Source organism: Pelodiscus sinensis, chromosome 26, assembly GCF_049634645.1.
Source record: "Pelodiscus sinensis isolate JC-2024 chromosome 26, ASM4963464v1, whole genome shotgun sequence".
NCBI classification, from domain to species: Eukaryota; Metazoa; Chordata; order Testudines; family Trionychidae; genus Pelodiscus; species Pelodiscus sinensis.
This window is the reverse complement of record NC_134736.1, coordinates 21,331,346-21,352,846: the sequence shown is the minus strand read 5'-3', so window position 1 is coordinate 21,352,846 and position 21,501 is coordinate 21,331,346. Positions and strand designations below refer to the sequence as shown.

Below are 21,501 nucleotides of genomic sequence, written 5' to 3'. Positions count from 1 at the left end.
ATAAGGTGCCACAGGACTCTTCATCGCTTTAACAAAGTCCTGAGTCTCTTCCCTGTGACTGGCCCCTGCTCAGCCAATCAGAACTGGGAATAGAACTGGAAGGCTGTGTCTACACTGGTCGGTTATTGCGCAAGAAGGGCCACACTGCCCACTCGCTCTTGTGCAAGAAGTTTTATAGTAAAGTGTGGTAAGAAAGGGCTTCTTGCACAAGAGAGCATCCACACTGCCATGGATGCTCTTGAACAGAAGCACAGCTCACACACACCAGCATGGATGTGCTCTTGCACAAGAACCCACCAGTGCAGACATAGCCCAAGGGACCTTCAGAGACAAAGTCCAGTCCCCTGCCTCACAGCAGGATTAAACACCATCCTGATCAATGTCTCACCAAAGAAGGGAAGTTACCAGGAGTGGGGTTTGAACCCACACAGACAAACATCTATTGGATCTTAAGTCCAACGCCTTAACCACTCGGCCATCCTGGTGGCGTGGAGGAAAGTAGACATGAGAAACTTTTCTCCCCAAACAGCCCAGGGACTCCCTCTCAGAGCATGTGCCCATCCCATCCCTGTACCATGGCTTCCCACCGCAAGGGCGAGAGCTGCCCCCTCCTCACAGCAAAGAGGGAAGCAGGGAAAAGGGAAGAAAAATGAGACAAAACCCAACGTCCCCAGGGATTCCGAGGAACAAAGGCCTGGTGGGGAAAATATGCCCCCTCCCTTCACCCAATGTTTTCCCTGCCTTGCATTCGGCAAGCTCCCAGGGATCAGGCCAGTGTTTCCAGCCTTTGTGTTTATACCATGGACAGACAAACCATTCACAAACTTTTGCCAGACCAGTAACATTTTATTTACATATCACTGCGCATGCACAGACTGCACTGAGCGCCGCACCGGGCTAAAATCTACTCACCACGGGCGGGCAGATTGCCCTAATTGCCGAGCCCTGCATATCTGCATACGCATTATGCAAATAAGTGTAAATATCTGCAAACGCTGATCTGCTCACTCCCCCAGCCTCGCACATGCTGGGAGCTGGGAGCAGTTTCCCTGGACCCAGGCTGGGATCAAAGCCACCTCTGCTGGGAGCAGCCCTGGGCCAGATCCGCCCCCTATAGCCCTGGAGGGCTGCTCTCTGGGGAAGGGGAGGGGGTATCTCTTACCTGCCCCCACAAGGGGCAGGGACTGGGCTGGGGGCACTGCCCTGGGAGAGGTTCCTACATCGCACCGGCCCTGCGGGAGATTCCCCCTCCTGGCAGGTGGCACTGAGGGAGCTCTGAGGCTCCAGGGCAAAGGCCTCCAGCCCCCCAGTCCCTGGGATTAGGAGGCCCTGGAACCAGGCCCCCTGGAGTAGCATTGTGGCCAGGGGGCTCTGACACACAACGGGGCTGGCCCCAGAGCCCAGGGCCTAAGCTTGCCCAGGCTCACGCCAAGGGGCTTTCTGTGGTGCCGGGCGGGGAGGGAGGCCAGGCCCAGGCCAGTGGGAGAAGGGGCAGCGCCTGCCAGGGCAGCAAGGGGAGCTGCAGGGAGCGAGACGCGGCGTTTCTGCCTGAATCACTCAAGGGTCCTTCTGCGGGTGAAGCGCCTGTGACACCCCTGTGCTGCTGGGTTCCTCTGCCCCTCCCATTCGGGGGGCTCTTGCCCTGGCACTCATGAGAGGGCCAACATAGGCAAAGCAGCCTGCCCCAGGCACCTTCCATAGCTCAGAGCAGAGGCCTGTAGCGGGTGCTCGGCAAGTGCCCTTAGGTGGCTGATTCAACTCCAGCTGAAAGGAGAGATTCTTCTCCCTCCCCCTGGCTGCAGGCCCGGCCTTAGGACCAGGCGGCTGCCTTGGGTCTGTCCCTTTGGGGCCTGCTGCTACAATTGACAGAAAGGTTTTGGGTACCAGCTGCGCAGACCTTGAGTCATGGCAAGAGCAAGAGCTGGAGGGGAATGGGGAACGGCTGCACTTTGGAATGGGAAGGGGGTGTCTGGGACCATAAAGTAGAACAGTTTTAGGGTTGCTTTCAAGGAGGGCACCATGGCTTAGTTGGCTAAAGCGCCTGCCTCGTCAGCAGGAGATCCTGGGTTCAACTCCCAGGGGTGCCTTGTTGCCAGGTCAATGGGTCTTTTCTTCCCACCATTCTTCAACATGTATCTGGAGTTGGTTTTACCTTCAGTTGAGCTTGGTGGTACCCTCACAGTGGGAGTAGGATAGTAGCAAAGAGCAGGAGGTGCCCTAGGCGTTTGATTTAGTGAGGCTCATAGAGACTACAGCTACACTAGAAGTTTTCTCTGTAAAAAATATGTTAATGAGGGACTCAATTGCATCAGTCACAATCTCATTTGCATATTTTCAGCCAATGGGATTGCTGTGCAAAAACAAGCAGTGTGAACATTTTTTTTGCACAAATTTCCCTTTTTCCACAAGATTCTTATGCTCCCAAAAAAGAGGTATCCTGATCTTGCAGAAAAAGGGGGTTTTGCACAAACAGAAAACTTCCATGCTGCTTGTTTTTTGCACAACAACCCTAGCACAAAACCAGTTTGTCAGAAAATATGCAAATGAGATCATGACTCATGTAAATGAGACCCTCATTACCAGGGCTCTGCAAATAATGTAATCTACTCGCCCATGGATGTAAGTAATTACATCCCGGAAGAGCTGGAGCAGAGCGATCTGCACATGCGCAGAACCATGTGAAAGCACGTGGCTGGCGAGCAGAGCTCCCGCTGCTTGGCAAGCCCTGCTCATTAGCACATCTTTTGCTGAGAAAACTCACAGTGTAGACGCAACCCGAGACTCGGGTGCTGATCATGCAATAGAAGCACATTATGTTCAAACAGCTGCCATGTGAATGTACCTGAAAGTCACAAGGATCAACGATCTGTGTGAAAGGCAGGTGGCCAGTAATTAGAGCCCCATGTATGTTGTGTGCACAATGGAAGGTAGGAATGTGCACCGGGTAGTCTGATAATTGTGTTTAGTGAAAAGTAATAGGTGTAATCGCAGTGCGCAGGAGGGTTTTTCTTGTGCAAGAAGGGGCAGTGTAGACGCTCCTTCTGGTGCAAGAGTCTCTTCTGAAAAAAATGGTGGCTCATTAGCTATGCAAATGAGGCTCAGTAATATTCCAAACTTAGCTTCATTTGCATATTACTCATGGAAGAAGCTGTGAGTGTAGACATAGCCCAGGTGTCCCTTCTGATGGGACTGGCAGGTTCTTCTCCCGGGTCTCAGAGTTTGGGTACCTTGTTGGCCTAGGAAGGGGTGTGACCAAAATACAGGCCTCTCTGTGAGCAGGATTTGAACCTGCACAGGGAAACCCTATTGGATTTCTAGTCCAATGCCTTAACCACTTGGCCATCACAGGTCTGAGACTTAACAGCTCAGGGAAACTGGTAACTAATTCCAGTGTCCAGGCCTGACGTCACCTGACAAAATTCACACAGCAAACCATTTCAACAATCATGCAGAGGAGTCCTGGCTGCTCTGGTCTGAGGCTGCCTTGGAGGTGAGTTCTGCTTCCACGTCTTCCCTCCTCCTTCTTGGTCTTCTCCCTTCCTTTCCCTTTTCCTCCTTCTTCCTCTTCTCGTTTCCCCTTTTCCTTCTTCTCCCTGGTCTCCTTCTTGGACCCCAGTTATTAGAGTGAAAATTGAGTCCTGCTTAACCAATTATTTTAGTTTAATGTTACTAACCAAAGATAACATACTATTATGATTTACCTAACCAATCATATCCCACCACCTTTGTTGATTTTCCCCCAGCAACGTTAATGATACAGCAGACAGAAACAGTTACAAACCAGACAGCGATCACACAGACAAACAATAGGAAAGTGAGGAGAATAATCATAGAATGCCAATTGCACAAACACTGATAAGCAGTTTTTTGCCAGACAAAATGCTGTTAACTAAGTTTTCTCTACCCACCCTGAGATCTGTTTCTTACTTGGTGACAGTGGGTGTCCTTAGGATCCAAGCCCCTTCTCACAGCCTAGTGTGACCCTATTGAAATGCTATTTAGATGGAATGTGAGCCCAGGCTGTACAGTTAATTGCTGCCTCTCTGCAGAATGGTAAAGGTTAGATTTGCTGAATAGCTAGAGGCCTTCCAATGGATACATATCGTTACAAAGAACCTTTCCAAGCACGAGATACCAGAACCCACAAGCACAGTCAACACAACTGCAAAGGGACTCAAACCCTGTAGTCATCCAACCCAAAGTCAGATGCTTTATCTTTTAGGCCACACGGCCTTGGCCTGTTTACAAATGGACTTTTTGAAGTGTGTAAGAAGGGAGCAGTCTAGCTAGGCCCCCCTCCCTTTGTTCTTCCAAAGCCGGTTGGGTGGGGTGGGGTGGGGTGGGGTGGGGTGGGACTGGTTATGGGACAGTCCTGTGCCTGTCTCAGAGCGTCCCAGGGATGCTCCTTGCAGCCCAGGAGAAGAAGGGGGCTCTGGGTGGAAGGAAAACAAGCAAAGCTGGTCCCAGTGGGCATGAGCTGAGGCTCCAGTTCAGTGTAATTGAGTCACTGCTGGCTCATGTAGGTCCCATGTTGTAAGGGGCAGCACTCAGACTCTGAATCCTGTGAGCTGAGTTCAAATCTCTGTGGGTCTTGCTGGGGTTGGGCTGGTTGCTGCAAAACCTTCGAACTTTATGAGCTTTGGGCTCCTCATCTGTAGAATCCCCAAAGAGAGAGTTTTGTGTCCGATGCCCCCTGGAGCTCAGTCTGATGCTATGATCTGCCTGGCTGAGATGGGCTGGGCCCTAAAACTTAACCTGCCTGGAGCTTGCTGCTTACCCTTGTGGTCTCTTGTGTGGTCCCCAGGAGCTGCCAGGCTCTGACTCTTGCCCGCCTGGCGCTAGCAGGTACCTCCCCCCCAAACAATCTTTTAAATGGGTCTTTCTGGTCCCTCTCAGGGTGTTTTTCTCCTCAGCAGCGCACAAGAGAGAAACTGTTGCCAGTGGCCCTGCAAGACAAGATGAGCTTTGCCTGCCCCCCTCAGCCTGACTCGCTACTTGGCCCCATTCCTGCTTCTCTTCCCAGTGGCTGAAAGGGGCTGCGGCTGCTGCCGACAGGGAAGAAGCTGGGAGGCAAAGTGCTGGCAGCAAGAGATTCCTGCTGCTTCTTTGCCCTGGGTCTGCCGGCCGCCAGCCACCTTGACCAAACCTCAAACCAGCTGGACTAGTGAGCCCACATCACAGTGAGTCACTAGTGACCCTGTCAGAGAAGAGCCATTGGAAGCTTCAGAGACATCCCTGCAGCTGCCGGAGGTGCCTTTCTGAAAGGGCCATTTGTAAGCTCAGCTCCTGAAGGCCGGCTAGCTCAGTTGGTTAGAGCGTGGTGCCAATAACACCAAGGTCATGGGTTCAAGCCCCATGTTGGCCACACAGTTGTTTGCTGTGGTGACTGCTTCTGTCCCTGCCAACCACACACTTTAGCTGCCTGCTATGGATAGAGAAGCAGAAACAGGCAAAAGGCTGAGAGCTTTGCAGGACTCAGGCCAGAGAACTGGTAGGAGGAGGCTCCAGCCTGCACAGACCCAGTGGCTAAAAGGGCCTTGGCCTGGCCTGCTTTCTCCAAGAGTAGGCAAAACTCTTCTCTTCCCTCCATTGTCCCCAGTGGGGTCACCTGATGCCCAAATTCCTGCTGCTGCAGTGACTGCCCCAAGGCTCTGTATGTCCAGGAAACTGGGACCATGTGCCCAGCCCACAGCGCTGCTGCCAACCACCTGGTCACCTGCTTCAGTGGCCCAGCAGCCCCTCCCCCGAACCTGCTCCTGCTCAAGGCCTCCCTGAACCCACCCAGGCTCCTGCTCCTCTGACTTCTGGACTAGCCAGCCCACATCTCAGTGAGTTGCCTGTGGCCCCATCAGAGACGAGCTCGTGGCTGCCTGTGGGGTCTTTCCCAAAGGGCCCCTCGTGGGCCTGCTGGCTCAGCTGTTTAGAGCTTGATGCTAATAACGCCCAGGTCGTGGGTGCAAGCCCCATGCTGGCCACAGGGGTGTCTGGTTTGGTGACTTGCCTTTGTGTAGCTGCCTGCTATGGACAGGGAAGGAGAAAGAAGCCCTGGGAGGTGAAGCAGCGGGAGGGAAGCAAGGAGCAGAGTGTCAGCTGCCAGCCGAGAGTCACAGGTGCCCTCTGCCTCCTGGGACCGCCCCTCCCTGAGCCGCCAGCCCCCTGCCTCTCACCGTGCACCCCTTGGGGAGTCCACTCACACTCTCATTGCCTGGTGGTGACAGAAGCGGTAGAGACAGGCCCCAGGGAGCAGAGTTGCCCCACTGGGAAAGTGCCGGCTACACAGGGGAGAGGCAGCGGCTCCCTCCACATAGTCTCCAGCCGGATCCCTGGGGGTGGGGTCTTGGCTGCTTCCTTGCTGGCCTAACAAGAGAGCTCTTTGCCCTGCCTCCATGAACTCCTCACAAAGCTGATTGGCTGACTGAGAAGGCCACTCAAGGGCACAATCACTCAACTCCCTGGCATGCCCTGAGTGATGGAGCTGACTGACAGGAGGTGTCAGAGGAGCAGGTCAGAAGCCCAGCCCCATCTCCTGTCACTGGAGAGATGGCCCTGTGCTGGGATATGAGAGTATCCCAGGGATGTTCCTCACAGCCCAGAAGAAGAAGGGGGCTCTGGGTGGAAAGAAACCAAGTAAAGCAGGTCCCAGTGGGCATGAACTGGGCACCAGTTTGGCCTAGTTGATTGAGGGGTGGTTGGTGTCATGGGCAATGCTCAGGACTCGGAAACCTGCAAACTGAGGCCCCTTTCCTGCCTCCCTTCCCGGGCTGACCCAGAGGCCGAAAGGGGCTGCGGCTGCTGCTGGCAGGGAAGAAGCTGGGAGGCAAGGTGCTGGCAGCAAGAGATTCCAGCTTCTCTTTGCCCTGGGTCTGCCGGCCGCCAGCCACCTCGACCAACCCTCAAACCAGCTGGACTAGCCAGCCCACGTCACAGTGAGTCTCTAGTGGCCCTGTCAGAGAAGAGCCCTTGGCAGCTGCAGAGACGTCCCTGCTGCTGCCTGAGGCGCCTTTCTTGAAAGGGCCACTGGTGAACTGCACTTTTGTAGGCCGGCTAGCTCAGTTGGTTAGAGTGTGGTACTAATAACACCAAAGTGATGGGTTCGAGCCCCATGCTGGCCAGAGTGGTGTTTGGTTTGGTAACTTCCCTTCCTTTAGCTGCCTGCTATGGACAGGAAAGCAAAACGAAGCAAAAATGTGAACTTTGCAGGAATCAGGGCAGAGATCTGGTAGGGGGAGGCTCCAGCGTGTACAGCCCCAGTGGCTAAAAGGGCCTTGGCCTGGCTTCCTGTCCCCAAAAGCAGGGGACCTGATGCCCAAATTCCTGCTGCTGCAGTGGCTACCTCAAGGCACCAGCTGGGGGGCAGGCTCTGGAGCCCAAGCCACACGGGGAGACTCAATATGACCGGGAGGCCTGGAGCGTGTGAGCCCTGCACAGAGGCTGCTGCTGGGGGCCTGCTTCAGTGGCCCAGCAGCTCATGTTCCCCTGAACCAGCTTCTCCCCCTGGAGCCCCCCCCCAGCGCTGCTGAGGACCCTGACAGGAGGCAGTGGGACCACCAGAGGAAGGTGCCAGCCTTAGCCCTTCCTCCCAGCCTCCACCCCCCTCCCAGGGTCTTTCCTTAGCCCCTCCCCAGTTCTACATTCCCCACATAAAAACCAGAGAGTTTGTTCTTTCAACAGGGAAAAGTCCTGACTGTATTCCCGGGGGGGGGGGGGGGGTGTTGGGGGGGAGACACAGAGGGCAAAAAATGAGGAGTAAAGTTAGTTGGAACCAAGGGGCTGGGTTTGAGCTACTGCAGAAAAAAGGACTCTGCCCCTGGAGCTGCCCTGTCCTCTCCAGAGCCCTTAGGCTGGCACTGGGGCGGCCTGAGCCCAGGCAGTGCCCAGCCAAGGGGGAGGGAAGGGCTGGGGGATGTTCTGAAAGGCTGCTGGCACCATTAGACCCTTTTTTTAGCAGTGAGGGAGAGGTGGGAAAGGAGCCTGAGTTAACCTCTTGGGTCACAGCTGCTGTAACATGTGGCAAGAAAGTTGACTAAGGCCATTAAAGTTGACTATGGAGTTGTTTGGTAAAAGTTGCCAGGGGCTTCCCTGGCTGGGAATTGAACCCAGGCCACAGCAGTGAAAGTGCTGGAGCCTAACCACTAGACCATCAGAGACACATAAAGCATGTCTCCTTGCTCACCTACACTAGCCTTTCACAGGCCATTTAATGTCCACTTCAGGATGCGGGGAGGGTCCATTCTCCCTTGCCCAGAGGGGACAAGAACAGCCAAATAGAACATCAAAGCAGCCAGACTGGGCCATGCCAGTTTGCCAGACCAAATAACTAGCCCCCCCGCTCTGGAGTCTCTGCCTCTCATGGGCCTTCTCATCCTCAGGCTCCTCTTTGTCTCCAGAAAGACCCTGCTCCGCTCCAGCCACCTCCCTCCGGCTGTCACTTCTAGAGCAAAATGCATCCCCTTCATTCTGACTTTGCACCCCTGGGATTTTAGCACTCAGAGCTGCACCTGACACCAGCATTGGCTAGTGAGGGGTCTGAACAGCTTCTGCAGAGAGGGAGAGAGAGAGACAGCCACTGTGGAGCATCCTTGCCAACTGTCTCAGAAAGCAGAGGAATGTAAATTCTTTGTAAGGTGGGACAGTGCCAGAGACAGAAATTCTCCCTTCTAAATGTCCCTTCTTCAACTTTTAGCTCCTGATTAAGCCCCTTTGAAGAAGCCAGATACACAGGAAGGGCTGATCACACCCCTCTGAAAATCAGCTTTCCATGGGTATCTGTAGCTGACTCCAAGTCATGGGGCTTGAAATCTCATCTAGCTCCTGAAACCAGAGAAGTGTCTCTCACCACTGCAGCCTCCTGAGACTCTATGGCCCTGTCTGTACAGCAGGGACAGCAACACTCATAGCCCCACAGGAGGGCCCCTGGCCTAGCAATGTGGCCCCCTGAGCAGCCTCTGATGTTCCCTGTGTGAGCCCCAGAACCAGCCCTGAGTAAGGGGGGCAGGGAGAGCAGCTCACACATGCCAAGGGGCTGGCCAGGGGCAGGACATGAGCCTGCAAGGCAGCAGTGACATCACAAGAAACTTTTGCAGAACCTCAGCTCATTGGCTGGGAGGCAGTGACCTCACAGAGGGGCCATGGCAACAGCCAGGTGGGACAGGCTGCAGGGCTGGGACATCTCAGAGACCCCCATGGCCTGGCTGCCTGGAATCTCCTTTGTGAGGTTTCCCCTTGAGGGCAGAAGGGATTGAGGGTCCCAGCTGGGAGTGTTTCTGTGGAGATTTCCCCTGTGGGGCAGGCAGGGTTGCAGGAGAGGCTGGCACTGAACCTCTGGGAGAGGCAAGAGAAAGGGCTGCAAACACAGGAGGAGGATGGGATTCGAACCCATGCATGCAGAGCACAATGGATTAGCAGTCCATCGCCTTAACCACTCGGCCACCTCATCTGAGCTGTTACAATTTGCTTCAAATCACCTGAAGTCAGCACTTCAGGGAATCTTTCTGCCACTTGCTGACTGGCCAAGGACACCCAGGGCGGGAAGGTTTTGCCTTTTCACAATGTTCCCTGGGCTGTTGTACAAAGCTCAGTGCTGGTAACAAACCCAAACACCCCCTGGCTACATCTACCCTGCAGACTTCTTGCTCAAGAACTGTTTTGTGCAAAAGGTCTTGCCCAACACTGTGTCCACACTGCCATGTGCTGTTGCACAAGGGAAGTGCTTTTCCGTAAAAGCACCCATGGCAGTGTGGACGGTCTCCTGCGCAGGAAAGCTCTGACGGGCATTTTAGATATTCGGCTTGAGCAAGAATCCCCTGTTGCCCGTCCACACTGCCTCCTTGTGGGCGAGTTCTTGCACAAGAGGGCTTATTCCTCGTGGGGAGAGCAATAACTTCTGTGCAAGAAGCCCTGTTGTCTGATGCTGCACTATACATTTACTTGCGCAAAAATGTGCCTTCAGTGTAGACGCGCTGCAAGATTTTACACAAGAGCAGTTGCTCTAGCACAAAAAGCCTGCAGTGTAGACGTAGCCCTGCAGTGTAGACACAGCCTGAGAGAGACAAGGAAAGGAAGTGGCCAGAGCCTCCCCCCAGCAGGCTGGCCCTCAACAGGACGGGCACGTCTACACAGCACCCTCACCTCGAAGTGAGCTGTGCAATGTGAGCAGCTGCCCGGGACCCCAGGGGAAGGTCTGTGGGGAGTTTCCAAGGCAACAACAACTACAAAGTTTCATAATCTACACTCATGTGACTGTGATTGATTCCTCCACTAGCAAGTGTCTCTGAAGGGATGAGAAATGCAGGGCCCAGGTGCAGGGAGCCGGGTCACATTCTCCTGCCTGAGTCTCAGTCCTGGCTGAAGCCTGGCTACAGAGAGAAGAGGCCAATGCAAACAGCCCCATGGCAGTGAGGGAGTCAGTACGTGGGTGGGTGAAGCAGGGAGCTGGGGGCAGAGTTCAGCTCTAACTCACTAGGGGTGCGTCCCATAGTTCAAAATAATCGATGCGCCTATTTTGAAATAGCTTATTTTGTAATTTGGGGCTGGCTACACAGCACTTGGAAATAAATCCCCATGCAGGGACGTCAGAATAGCGAGCCTGTTATAGCTTGAAATAAGGGGCTTGCTCTTAAGACGCGTCAGTGTGATATGAGCACCACGTCCTCTAAACCTCTGAGCTAGCCGACCCACAGGTGTGAGTCTCACAAGTAGCACTCGCAGGGATGTTGTGGGCTCTGGAACAAGGTGGGTGAGGCAGCAAACCCTTTTGCAGGCAGGGGAATTAGCTCAAGTGGTAGAGCGCTCGCTTAGCATGCGAGAGGCAGTGGGATCGATGCCCACATTCTCCAATTACAGCTCTCTCCTTTAATTTCAGTGGCCCCCCTCCATCTTCCTTCCTTTCCTCCCAAAAGAGACAGACCCCCCCTCTCCCCCCAGCAATTGCCATGCTGCAAAGCAGAGAGTGGAGATATCAAACTCACCAGCCCATCAGGCTCTGGGGTGCAATGGAAAGCATGTTGGACTTCTAAGCTGTGGTGGTTAATGTGAGTCCAGCTAGACATTCACAGATTGTGGGTTCCAGTCCCACCAGAGTCACTTTAGCTGCTTCCTCATTTCCAGGATGCAGCTTTTACAGACCAGTCAATCCTTAGGCTGACACTGGGGTGGGCTGGCATCCAGCCAATTCCCTTCAGACCCCAGAAAGGATGGAGGGAAGGGCTGGTCCTAGGGGTTGGGATTGGGGGTTGTTCTGAAAGGCTGCAGGTGCCATTAGACCATTTTGTCCCTCCCTGTCTCCTACTAGTGCTGAGCAACACTCAGGCTGTGACACGGCTGCCAAACATCCTGGACAGTTAATAATGAGCCAGACGGGTTTGTTGGCAGCTCAGTGTGCGGAGCCTTAGATGAAACATTTAAAGGTCCCTGGTTCAATCCCAGGCTTTGGCATGTCTCTCGGTGCAGCAGGGCCCTCTCGGGTCCCCTTATCATGCTCGTGCCCTGTGACATCCCCTCATCCATCCTGGCAGCAGCCCATCTTTGCTTCTAAACCTCCCTCAGAGTGGCTGCTTCTGCTTCCTTGGCTAAAGTCCCCTCCCCCTGTGCGTGTGGCTGGCAGGGATTGCTAGAGGGATCCATTTACGTGTAGCTTCACTGAAACCCCCCTCATTGGCCTGCGCCCAGGTCAGTCCATGTGTGTTAAAGGGCCTCAGGGAGCACAGAGCAGAGGGATCCCCTCGACACACACAGTCCCAGCCCCAAGCCTCCCCCATATCCCAGATCCTGTGCCCTGACTTCTCTACCCTCCCACATCCTCACCCCTGCCCTGAGCCGCCCCGTCACACACTCCCCAAATCCCTGCCTTGAGTCACCCACACTTTAATTTCTTACAGGTACTGTCCTATCACAACCCCTCCCCCAACTTCCTGCCTTGAGCCTCCCCCTCCCTCCTGCCCAGCCCAAGGGGTGGTGCCCAATAGAACAGTCCCTGTAAGAAATGTGTCATTTCACCCCTGGGAGCAGCTCAGCCATGCAAAGGGGCTGCCTGGGGCAGGACATTAGCCCTGGAGGGCAGGGGTGGGTGTGGCAGTGACATCACAAGGGCCTTTTGCAGCCCCTCAGCTTATTGGCTAATGGAGGTTGGGAGGTGGTGACCTCACAGAGAGTCCATGACAATGGCCAGGTGGGACAGGCTGCAGGGCAGGGGCCATCTCAGAGACCCCCCCCCCCCTCCCCATGGCTTTGCTGCAGGGAGTCTCCTTGAGATCTGCCCTTGAGGCCTTTTTGGAGCCTTCTCCTTTCCCAGGACTAACTGACCTAGAAGGCCGACATCTCTTTGGAGAAGGGAAGAGCTTCCAAGAAGGCCTCTGTAAATAAAGCAGTGGAATTAGCTCAAGTGGTAGAGCGCTTGCTTCGCATGCGAGAGGTAGTGGGATCGATGCCCACATTCTCCAATGAGGAGAGAAATTTCCAATTTTTCTTTTTACTAGCAGAGCCAGCCAGGGGGCTAAGTGGCTCCAGTGGCCCTCCCGCCCCGACCCCCACTTCCTACTTGCTCTCCCCAAAACCATCCACGTTGGGGCAGAGAGCTGCTGGACACCAGCCCTCCTGGGCCAGACAGTGGCAGCAGCACTGGAGGCAGGTTGCAGGTGGGGCAGAATTAGCTGCATTGGAAAAGTGCTGCCTTTGCGCATGAGAAGTAGCAGGATTCACTCCCATCTTCTCACACCTACTCGCTGGTGCTGAGGGGCCGGCCCCTTTCCTGCTGCCCCAACTCTTATTCCCACAATGCGCTTTGTGCAGGGGCCGTTGGTCTTTCTGCCAAGGTGCATGGCTGGGAGCCAGGACTCAGGACCCTTCCTAAAATATACAAATCCCCGCCCCCCACGACCCTCTGTTCCACTCACACGGTCTGGCTGCTGTCCACATGGAGCTCAGGGGCCAGGTGGGTGACTTGCCTTGCAGCTGTGACAGTATCAGACCCCTGCCACCCACCTGCTCAGTGTGGAGACCAAGCCCAAGGGTGGCACATGGGATGTGAGTTATGCAAAAGCCTCTTGTCTCTTGTTCCTTGTCCAGTTCCCAACATTGGCTGCAGATGCCGACTTCTGTGGGGGTGTAGCTCAGTGGCAGAGTGTTTGACTGCATATCAAGTGGTCCTTGGTTCAAATCCAAGTGCCCTCTTGGAAAATTTCCTTCTAGTGGAAATATTTTCCTTTCCAGTTCCATCACACTCTGGCTTTACATTGCTTGAGGTTCTTGACATTAATAAGAACCCTTAATGCAGAGCTACTCAACTTTGGAAGCCCTGGTGGCCACAATGAATGGCATTTAACCAGGATGGACAGGGCAGGTGTCCCTAGTTAGTGTATTCCAGGAGCTGGGAATGGGTGACAGGAGGGATCACTTAACAAGTGTCTGTCCTGAGGATTCCCTCGGGACAATGAAATTGGCTGCTGTTGTGAGACAGGATCCTGGGCTAGTTGGGCAACTGGCATGGCCCAGTCTGGCTGCTTTGATGTTCTGTTTGGTTTCTGTTCTTGTCCTCTTTGGGCAAGGGAGAATGGACCCTCATCTCCCTCATCCTGCGAAAGGCTAGTGTGGGTGAGCAAAGAGGCATGTGTCAGGTGTCTCTGGTGGTCTAGTGGCTAGGATACAAAACTCTTGCTGGTCTGGTCTGATTCCCACTCAGGGAAACCAGCCTGATGTTTCACTTGGCCACTGTCTAGTCATTTTTCTCACCTCATTGTCTCATGTTACAGCAGCTGTGACCCAAGAGGTTACTTCAGGCTCCTTCCCACCTCTCCCTCACTGCTAAGGCAACACTTGCCCTTTTCACATGGGGCAGAGCTGAGTGACTCAAACTGCCCCTTCTCTCTCTCCTACATGGGCAGTGCTACAGGAGGAGGAGCTGACACTCTGCTCCATACTTCCTTTCCACTCTTCCACCTTTCAGGACTTTTTTTTCCTTCCCTGTTCATAGCAGGTAGGTCCACAAAGGCAGGGCACCAAACCAAACAGCCTTGGCGCTAGCATGGGGCTTGAACCCATAACCTTGGCATTACTATTATCAAGCATTAAACACCCAAGCCAGCAGCCTCACAAGGCATGTGCTGGAAAAGACACCACAGACAGCTACAGGGACGTCTCTGCAGCTGCCAAGGGCTCTTCTCTGACAGGGCCACTAGTGACTCACTGTGATGTGGGCTGGCTAGTCCAGCTGGTCTGAGGCTTGGTCAAGCTCATCTTGCCCTACAGGGCCACTGGCAACAGCTGCTCTCTTGTGTGCTGCTGTGGGGAAAATCTTCCCTGACAGCTGCTGAACTAGCTTGGTGGGGACAGTGTTAAACTGAAGATTTAAAGGTGTCTGGTTCATTTCCTGGCTCTGGCAGGAGACCTTTGTTTCTGTGGCTGAGCTGTTGGTTGGGTCCTCTGTAGAGAACCTGTCTGTCCCCCCTAGAAGGGCCTTGCCTGCTCTGCCTCATCCAGGGGAGGGGAAAAGAACTCTCCTTGGAAGTAGAGTCAAACCAGCCACCTAGGGGCAGCTGCTCCAGTCCTCTGCTCTATAAGCTGAGCTATGGAGGGGCCTTTTGGGGCTGCTTCTCTGTCCAGGTGTCTCTGGCCACAAGGGCAGGAACAGAGTCCTGGAATCACCTTCTGCCCAGACTCACCCCCTTGGGAATGGCTGGTTGCAGAGGTGAGGAGGTGAGGACAGAGGGTCTGTGCCCATCTGCCAGTAACTCCTGGGGTGGGGGGCAGGGCTTTGTGTGTTGGTATCACACGTGACATCACGAATGCCCCGATGCACATGACTTGACACCCCCTCCTGGAGCAGCAGCAGGCTGGGAGGGCGGCGCGCTGGGATGGAACAGGCTGTCAAGCCTCTTTGGCTCCTGCCATCTGCTGCTACAGGGCACCAAATTTTGGAAAACCCTGTTCTTTGGACACGTCCTTCTGCCTCATAGAAAGAGAAAGAGTGTCCTCTTCAGTCTGGATGTGGCACTGAAAGAAGTAGAAGGGGATTGACAGGGGAGGGGGAGTGTGGGGAGAGTGTCTCAGGGGTTTGTTGCTTTGGTTAGAGGTGTGGCCAAAACACAGGCCTCGCTGTGAGCAGGATTTGAACCTTAGCTGGGAAAACCTAGTGGATTTTAAGTCCAACACCTTAACCACTTGGCCAGCACAGCTGTGAGCTTAGCAGCTCCTGGGCAACAGCAAACAAAAGGTCTGAGGGCCACATAGTCGTTCCCTTCGGTGGGGCCCTGCTAGTCTGTAGCTGTGACAGGTGAAAAACCAACAAATGGTCCTAGAATGAGAGAATCCTGCCTTGTGTCCATGTTCGCTGTCCCAGAGAGCGGCCCCATGGCTAAGCTGGCCCAGGCACCTGCCAGGTACGGGGGAGGTGAGGGAGGCAGCCCCCAGTGGTGCCTGGCCAATGTGTCTGCTCCTCCCACCATCCCTCCTTATGTAGCTGGAGTCGGCTTCCTGCAGTTGAGCTTGGCCATGTCCCTGCAGCAGGAAACCAAAGGCAGCAAGAGCAGATTTCTGGCCCCTAGTCAGGTGCTCTCTGGTCTTAGTTGGACTCACTAAATCGAACTCCAGAACGTTGACCGCAGCCCGTCCTCCCCAGCTGGGTGTGGTTCTTGTTCTTCTGCACAGCCCAGCCCTTAGAGACCAAGAACGTGCCAATGGGCATCTACATCACACCCTTGTTGAATTGCTGGAAACACAAACCAGACACACAGCGGGTTTGAGCTGGTTCCAGCTGAGGAACAGGTTTGCCTGGTTTATGTGTATTGGTGCCAGAAAACATTAAGGGTTTGTATTCATTTAAAGAGTCCACATACAACAGAATTCCAGGATGCAATAGAACTGGAGAGGTAAATGTTTCTATTGAAGGAAAATTTCCTAAGGGGGCACTTGAATTTGAGCCAAAGACCACTTGATCTGCAGTTGAACACTCTGCCACTGAGCTACACCACCACACAAAACAGATACCTGCAGCCCGTATTGTGCACTAGGCAGGGAACACGAGGCTTTTGTGTAACACACATCTCAGGTGGGATGGACCCTCAGTGAGCCCAGACTGAGCTGGACCCTAACGAGGTATCACTGTTCAAGAATAGCTTATTCCAAAATAAATGTGCCGTGGAGATGTAGCCAGAGAGTCCTGGGAGATGAAACTGTTGGGCTATGTCTACACTCGCGGCTTCTTGCACGAGTAATATGCAAATGAGGCTAAGCATGGAATCTTGCTGACCCTCATTTGCATACCTAATGAGCCACCATTTTTTTCAGAAGAGGTTCTTGTGCAAGAAGGAGCGTCTACACTGCCCCTCTTGTGCAAGAAAAACCGTCTTACGCAATGCCGTTCTTCCTGAAAAGTAATAGATGTAACTCCTTCTTGAGCAAAAGCCTCTTCTGAAAAAAATGGTGGAGATATTCCACACTTAGCCTCATTTGCATATTACTCGTGCAAGAAGCCGCGAATGTAGACATAGCCTTGGTGGGAAGCCAGAAGAGCAGAGGCCAGCCTGAGACCTGAATATCCCAGGTCCCCAGCAGAAGCTGTATATGTAGGACCCATGGTGTAAGATGCAGCACTCAGGACTTTGAATCCTACAATCTGAATTCAAGCTTCAGTGGGACCTGCTGGGCTGGTTGCTGTGAGCTCCTTGTGCTCCGTGGGTTTCACATTTCTTGTCCTGAGATTTGCCAGAGGCAGTTTTACTCCTGTGCTGGGTGTCTGAGGCCCAATGGAGCTTGGTCCCCAGACTGATCAGACTTGTGGTCAGGTGCCTGATGCTCTCCCAGCTGTAGAGCAGGTCACCTGCTCAGCCCATGCTGGAGGCACCTGGACAGTGTGAGCTGAACAGAGGGTTTGCGGTGGGGAGGGGGTTGTATATTTGGGGAAGGGTCCTGAGTCCTGGCTCCCAGCCCTGCGCCTTGGCACAAAGACCAACAGGCCCTGCACAAAGTGCATTGTGGGAATAAGAGTTGGGGCAGCAGGAAAGGGGCCGGCCCCTCAGCACCAGCGAGCAGGCAGGAGAAGATGGGAGTGAATCCTGCTACCTCTCGTGCACAAAGGGAGCACTAGCCCCTCTCCCAACACTCCACCAGGCCCAGCAGCTCCGTGCCCCACTAGGTGCGTTTCTTCTGAGGGAGGGGATGCTGGGGGGAGCACAGTCTAGATGTAGTCTAGACTCAGAGGTGATGGGACAGAGTTTCATGTAATAATGACAGGGGTGCAGAAAGCAAGAAGAATTTTTTTTCTCCAACTCAAGATCCCGGGTGACAGAATGAAACTGGTAAGTAGCCAAATTAAAAATAAACAAAAAAGAACCATTTTTGCGCCCAGTGGAACTCCTTGCCAGAGGATGTTATGAAGGTGAAATCTACAAGAAGGTCCAAAACAGAACTGGATAATTTAATGCAGGAAAGTTCAATCATTGGCATTTAACCAGGATGGACAGGGCAGGTGTCCCTAGCTGGTGTATTCTAGAAGCTGAGAATGGGCAACAGGAGGGGTCACTTAACAATTGTCTGTCCCGAGGATTCCCACTGGGCAATGACATTGGCTGCTGTTGTGAGACAGGATCCTGGGCTAGTTGGGCAACTGGCATGGCCCAGTCTGGCTGTTCTGATGTTCTGTTTGGTTTCTGTTCTTGTCCCCTCTGGGCAATGGAAAAAGGACCCATGTCCTGAAGGGGACAGAAAGTGGCCTGTGAAAGGCTAGTTGAAGCAAAATGCAGGACAATGTAGCACTTTAAAGACTAACAAGATGGTTTATTAGATGATGAGCTTTCGTGGGCCAGACCCACTTCCTGTGAAAGGCTAGTTTAGGTAAGGAAAGAACCTGGTTCACATGTTCCTGATGGTCTAGTGGTTAGGATTCAGCACTTTCACTGCTGAGGCCTGGGTTCAATTCCCAGTCAGGGAAGCCAGCCTCATCTGTATTAATGAAATCTGACAAGTCTTTGCCCTTTTCCATCACAGGGAGGGCCAGTGGGCTGAGGGAAGGGAGGGGCTGGGGTGCCAGAGGCAGGCTCTGACTGGGAGACACTCCCAGCAGCCAAGCACATTTCTCAGGCAGCTCCTTCCCTGCGCAGGGGGCACAGGTCACACGCCTGGGTGAATAAGAGCTTGTGGGGACTGGCCAGGGCTTCAAGCAGGCAGCTCCTATTGGCCACAAACAAGCTGGGAGCAGGGACCAGGCATGAAGCCTTTTCCTCTACAGCTGAGAGACACAAAGGGCCCAGCAGCCCCTAGAGCTCAGGGACCCGTAATGAGGCACCATGGCCCGTGTATCTCTCGAAGGCGCAGAAAGGGATTGACTGGGGACTGGGAGAGTGGCTCAGGGGTTGTGCAGCTTGTTGCCCAGGTTAGGGGTGTGGCCAAAACACAGGCCTCGCTGTGAGCAGGATTTGAACCTGCACAAGGAAACCCTATCGGATTTCTAGTCTAACCACTTAGCCACCACAGCTGTGAGCGCAACAGTGCCCCAGGGCCTGAGAAACTGGTAACTAATCCCAGTGCCTAGGCCTCACCTCACCTGCCCCACAGAATTCACACAGCAAACCTGGCTCCCAGAACACAGGGGGAGCCTGGGGGCTCCTTGCTAGGCCATGGGGTGAAGCATCAAACCAGCCCCCTCCTGTGGGGCCTGTGAGTGTTGCTGTCCCTGCTGTACAGACAGGGCCATAGAGCCAGGGAGAGATTCACTGAATGGGCCAAGGTCACCCAGCGAGTTAGAGCCCAGCTCGGACCCCAGCGTCCTGTCCCACCCACCGACGTGCTGACTCCCTGGCTGCCAGGGGTCTGTTTGCATTGGCCTCTTTTGTTTTCTTTTCTGCTGGGAGACATTGGGACAGTGGGTCAGGGCGTCCCGCAGTTGCCATCTCCCTCTGTGCAGGTGCTGTCCAGAGCCCCGATTAGCAAACGCTGACACTGCTGTTACGTCCAGACCAGAGGGGAGTGTTTAAGGGTTATTTCAGAAGAAGGGTTTTCTCCCCAAATAACTGCATCTAAACGGTGTTTTTTATTTCATAATAAAGTATTTTGAAACAGCACCCGGACACGATTATGCAAATAGAGCGCGGGATATTTAAATCCCGGTTTCATTTACAATTTTGAATGTCTCCATTTGCATCCCTCTCCTGAAGGAGACTGCAAGTGTCGACATGTCCTGGGTGTTGCAACCTCCCAGCACTCACCTGATGTTCCCTCCCCGCTGCCTGAAGACGTTTGTGAGTCCTCCTGCGTCTCCTGGCACTGCAGGTCATCAACATTGTCATCCTGAAGCTGCAGCTGCTGCTGCCCAGGTGTCTCCATCCCAGACTCCACAACTCTCCCTGGAGACAGGGGCTCCCCACACCCCGGGATTCGGTCCAGTTCCTCACAGTATGCACAGTGCTGCGGTGCTTCCCCAGAGCGGGACCTGCCCTCACGGGCCCTCACATACCCCTCCCGCAATTCGTTGACCTTGGGTCTGACTTGGTCTAGGATGCAGGAGTGGGGAGGTGGCCTTTCTCTGCAAGGCTATCAGCCATTGGGCCATATGTTAGATAATTTCATGGAGGTTAGGTCCATAAAAGCTATTAGCCATGGGATAAAATGGTGCCCCTGGCCTCTGTTTGTCAGAGGCTGGAGACGGGATGGCAGGAGACAAATCGCTTGATCGTTGTCTTCGGTCCACCCCCTCTGGGGCACCTGGTGCTGGCCACTGTCAGCAGACAGGACACTGGGCTAGACGGACCTTAGATCTGACTCAGTATGGCCGTTCTTATGTTTTTATGTTTATAAATGTCCACATTCCTCCACCTGGACTGCCGGGCCTGCAAAGACCCCCCACCCCCTTGGATCACAGCTCCAAGAGGGTCTTTATCTCTGGCCCAGACACTGACAGTGCCTGGTGTGTGCTGCCCCCTGCTTGGTCCTGTGATGTGTCCCTGAAGGGGTCTCTGGGGGTTGTACCTGTGACATGGCTCTCCAAAAGGAAGACGTGCTCGATCTTAGGCAAAGGACACAGAAACAACACTTTACGGCAAAAAACACAAGGACGGCTCTTGGTCCGCATCCCCGGGCCACACAGAGTATCCAGAAGTCACTTCCCCACCTCTCCCTTGGCTGCTCTAGAGCTTAGCCCAAAGTCTGATAAACTCTACTCTCCTACCCAACAACCTCTGGGACTCCTCTCCTGCCCAGCTCCTCACACCACGCAGAGTGCAGGGCAGCCACTACCCCAGCGTCACCACTTCTGGTCTCTGCCTAATAGCCAAGAAGTTCTGCTTTACCCAAACCACACAGGCACCCTCTCGCCTCTGGCTAGCCTCACGGCAGATGTAGGATTTCCTAACTAATTTTCCCAGAAACTTTGCAGGCAGGCATTGGAGGTATAGTGGTGAGCATAACTGCCTTCCAAGCAGTTGACCTGGCTTCGATTCCCAGCCAATGCAATGTAAAGAGGGAGCATCATAGCTCCTTGCTGACCTTTTATTTGAACCCTGAAAAAACAGGCACAAATGGGTTCTGCAGCTGCGGGCTGCCTCTCACCGCTCTTCATCCTCTCAGAGAGCATGCACAGTAATGTGGTTCCTCCCTCACATACCCCTGTCGCAATTCCTTGACCTTGGCTCTGACTTGGTAGGAGGGAGGTGGCCTTTCTTTCCTAGACCATTGGCCATTTGGCCAAAAATGTCCACATTCCTCCACATGGACTGCGGGGACTCCTCCTCGGACCACAGCTCCAAGAGGGTCATTATCTGTGGCCCAGACTATGATGGTGCCTGGCGTTTGCTGTCCCTTGCTTGATTTGATTCCCAGCCAATGCAAGGTGGGAAGGGAACAGGCAACCTCCTGGGGGAGATCTTATTTAACCCTGAACAACAGGCACAAGTGGGTCCCACAGCTAAGGGCTCCCTCTCACGGCTTTTCGTGGGGAGCAGCTCAAACAAAACTAATTCAGCTATTGTGGGGTCTGCATGGGGCTTGTACCCGTGACCTGGGCATTATTACCATGAAGCTCTAAACAGCTGAGCCAGCAGGTCCATGAGTAGCCCCACAATAGAGGGAAGAGAAGAGTTTCCCTGCTATTGGGGAAAGCAGGCCAGGCCAAGGCCCTTTTAGCCCCTGGGTCTGTGCAGGCTGGAGCCTCCTCTTACCAGTTTTCTGACCTATTTCCTGAAAAGCTCACAGTCTTTTGCCTATTTCTCTTTCCCTGTCCATAGCAGGCAGCTAAAGGAGGGAGACAGGGGTAGAACAGTCACCACAGCAAACATATCTGTGGCCAGCACAGGGCTTGAACCCAAGACCTTGGCATTACTAGCTTCAAGAACTAACCAACTTTACTAGCCAGCCAACCCAAACACAGCTTATAAATAGCCCTTTTAGAAAGGCGTGTCCGGCAGCTGAAGGGATGTCTCTGCAGCTGCCAATGGCTCTTCTCTGACAGGGCCACTAGCGACTCACTGTGACGTGGGCTGGCTAGTCCAGCTGGTTTGACATTTGGTCAAGGTGGCTGCT

The 21,501-nt window shown here is 53.9% G+C and overlaps 8 non-coding genes across 8 annotated transcripts; 5 read left to right on the top strand and 3 right to left on the bottom strand.

The window, feature by feature from the left end:
* Positions 1-402: 402 nt before the first annotated feature.
* Positions 403-485, bottom strand: TRNAL-UAA (transfer RNA leucine (anticodon UAA)). Its single transcript has one exon. It is a non-coding gene; the product is annotated as a tRNA-Leu (tRNA).
* Positions 486-2,013: 1,528 nt separating this feature from the next.
* Positions 2,014-2,087, top strand: TRNAT-CGU (transfer RNA threonine (anticodon CGU)). The gene has a single exon. It is a non-coding gene; the product is annotated as a tRNA-Thr (tRNA).
* A 1,180-nt stretch (positions 2,088-3,267) lies between these two features.
* TRNAS-AGA (transfer RNA serine (anticodon AGA)) lies at positions 3,268-3,349 on the bottom strand. The gene has a single exon. It is a non-coding gene; the product is annotated as a tRNA-Ser (tRNA).
* A 1,942-nt stretch (positions 3,350-5,291) lies between these two features.
* On the top strand, positions 5,292-5,365 carry TRNAI-AAU (transfer RNA isoleucine (anticodon AAU)). The gene has a single exon. It is a non-coding gene; the product is annotated as a tRNA-Ile (tRNA).
* Positions 5,366-9,354: 3,989 nt separating this feature from the next.
* On the bottom strand, positions 9,355-9,436 carry TRNAS-GCU (transfer RNA serine (anticodon GCU)). Its single transcript has one exon. It is a non-coding gene; the product is annotated as a tRNA-Ser (tRNA).
* Positions 9,437-10,762: 1,326 nt separating this feature from the next.
* Positions 10,763-10,835, top strand: TRNAA-AGC (transfer RNA alanine (anticodon AGC)). The gene has a single exon. It is a non-coding gene; the product is annotated as a tRNA-Ala (tRNA).
* A 2,260-nt stretch (positions 10,836-13,095) lies between these two features.
* Positions 13,096-13,167, top strand: TRNAC-GCA (transfer RNA cysteine (anticodon GCA)). The gene has a single exon. It is a non-coding gene; the product is annotated as a tRNA-Cys (tRNA).
* Positions 13,168-17,848: 4,681 nt separating this feature from the next.
* TRNAE-UUC (transfer RNA glutamic acid (anticodon UUC)) lies at positions 17,849-17,920 on the top strand. The gene has a single exon. It is a non-coding gene; the product is annotated as a tRNA-Glu (tRNA).
* The last annotated feature ends 3,581 nt before the right edge of the window (positions 17,921-21,501 follow it).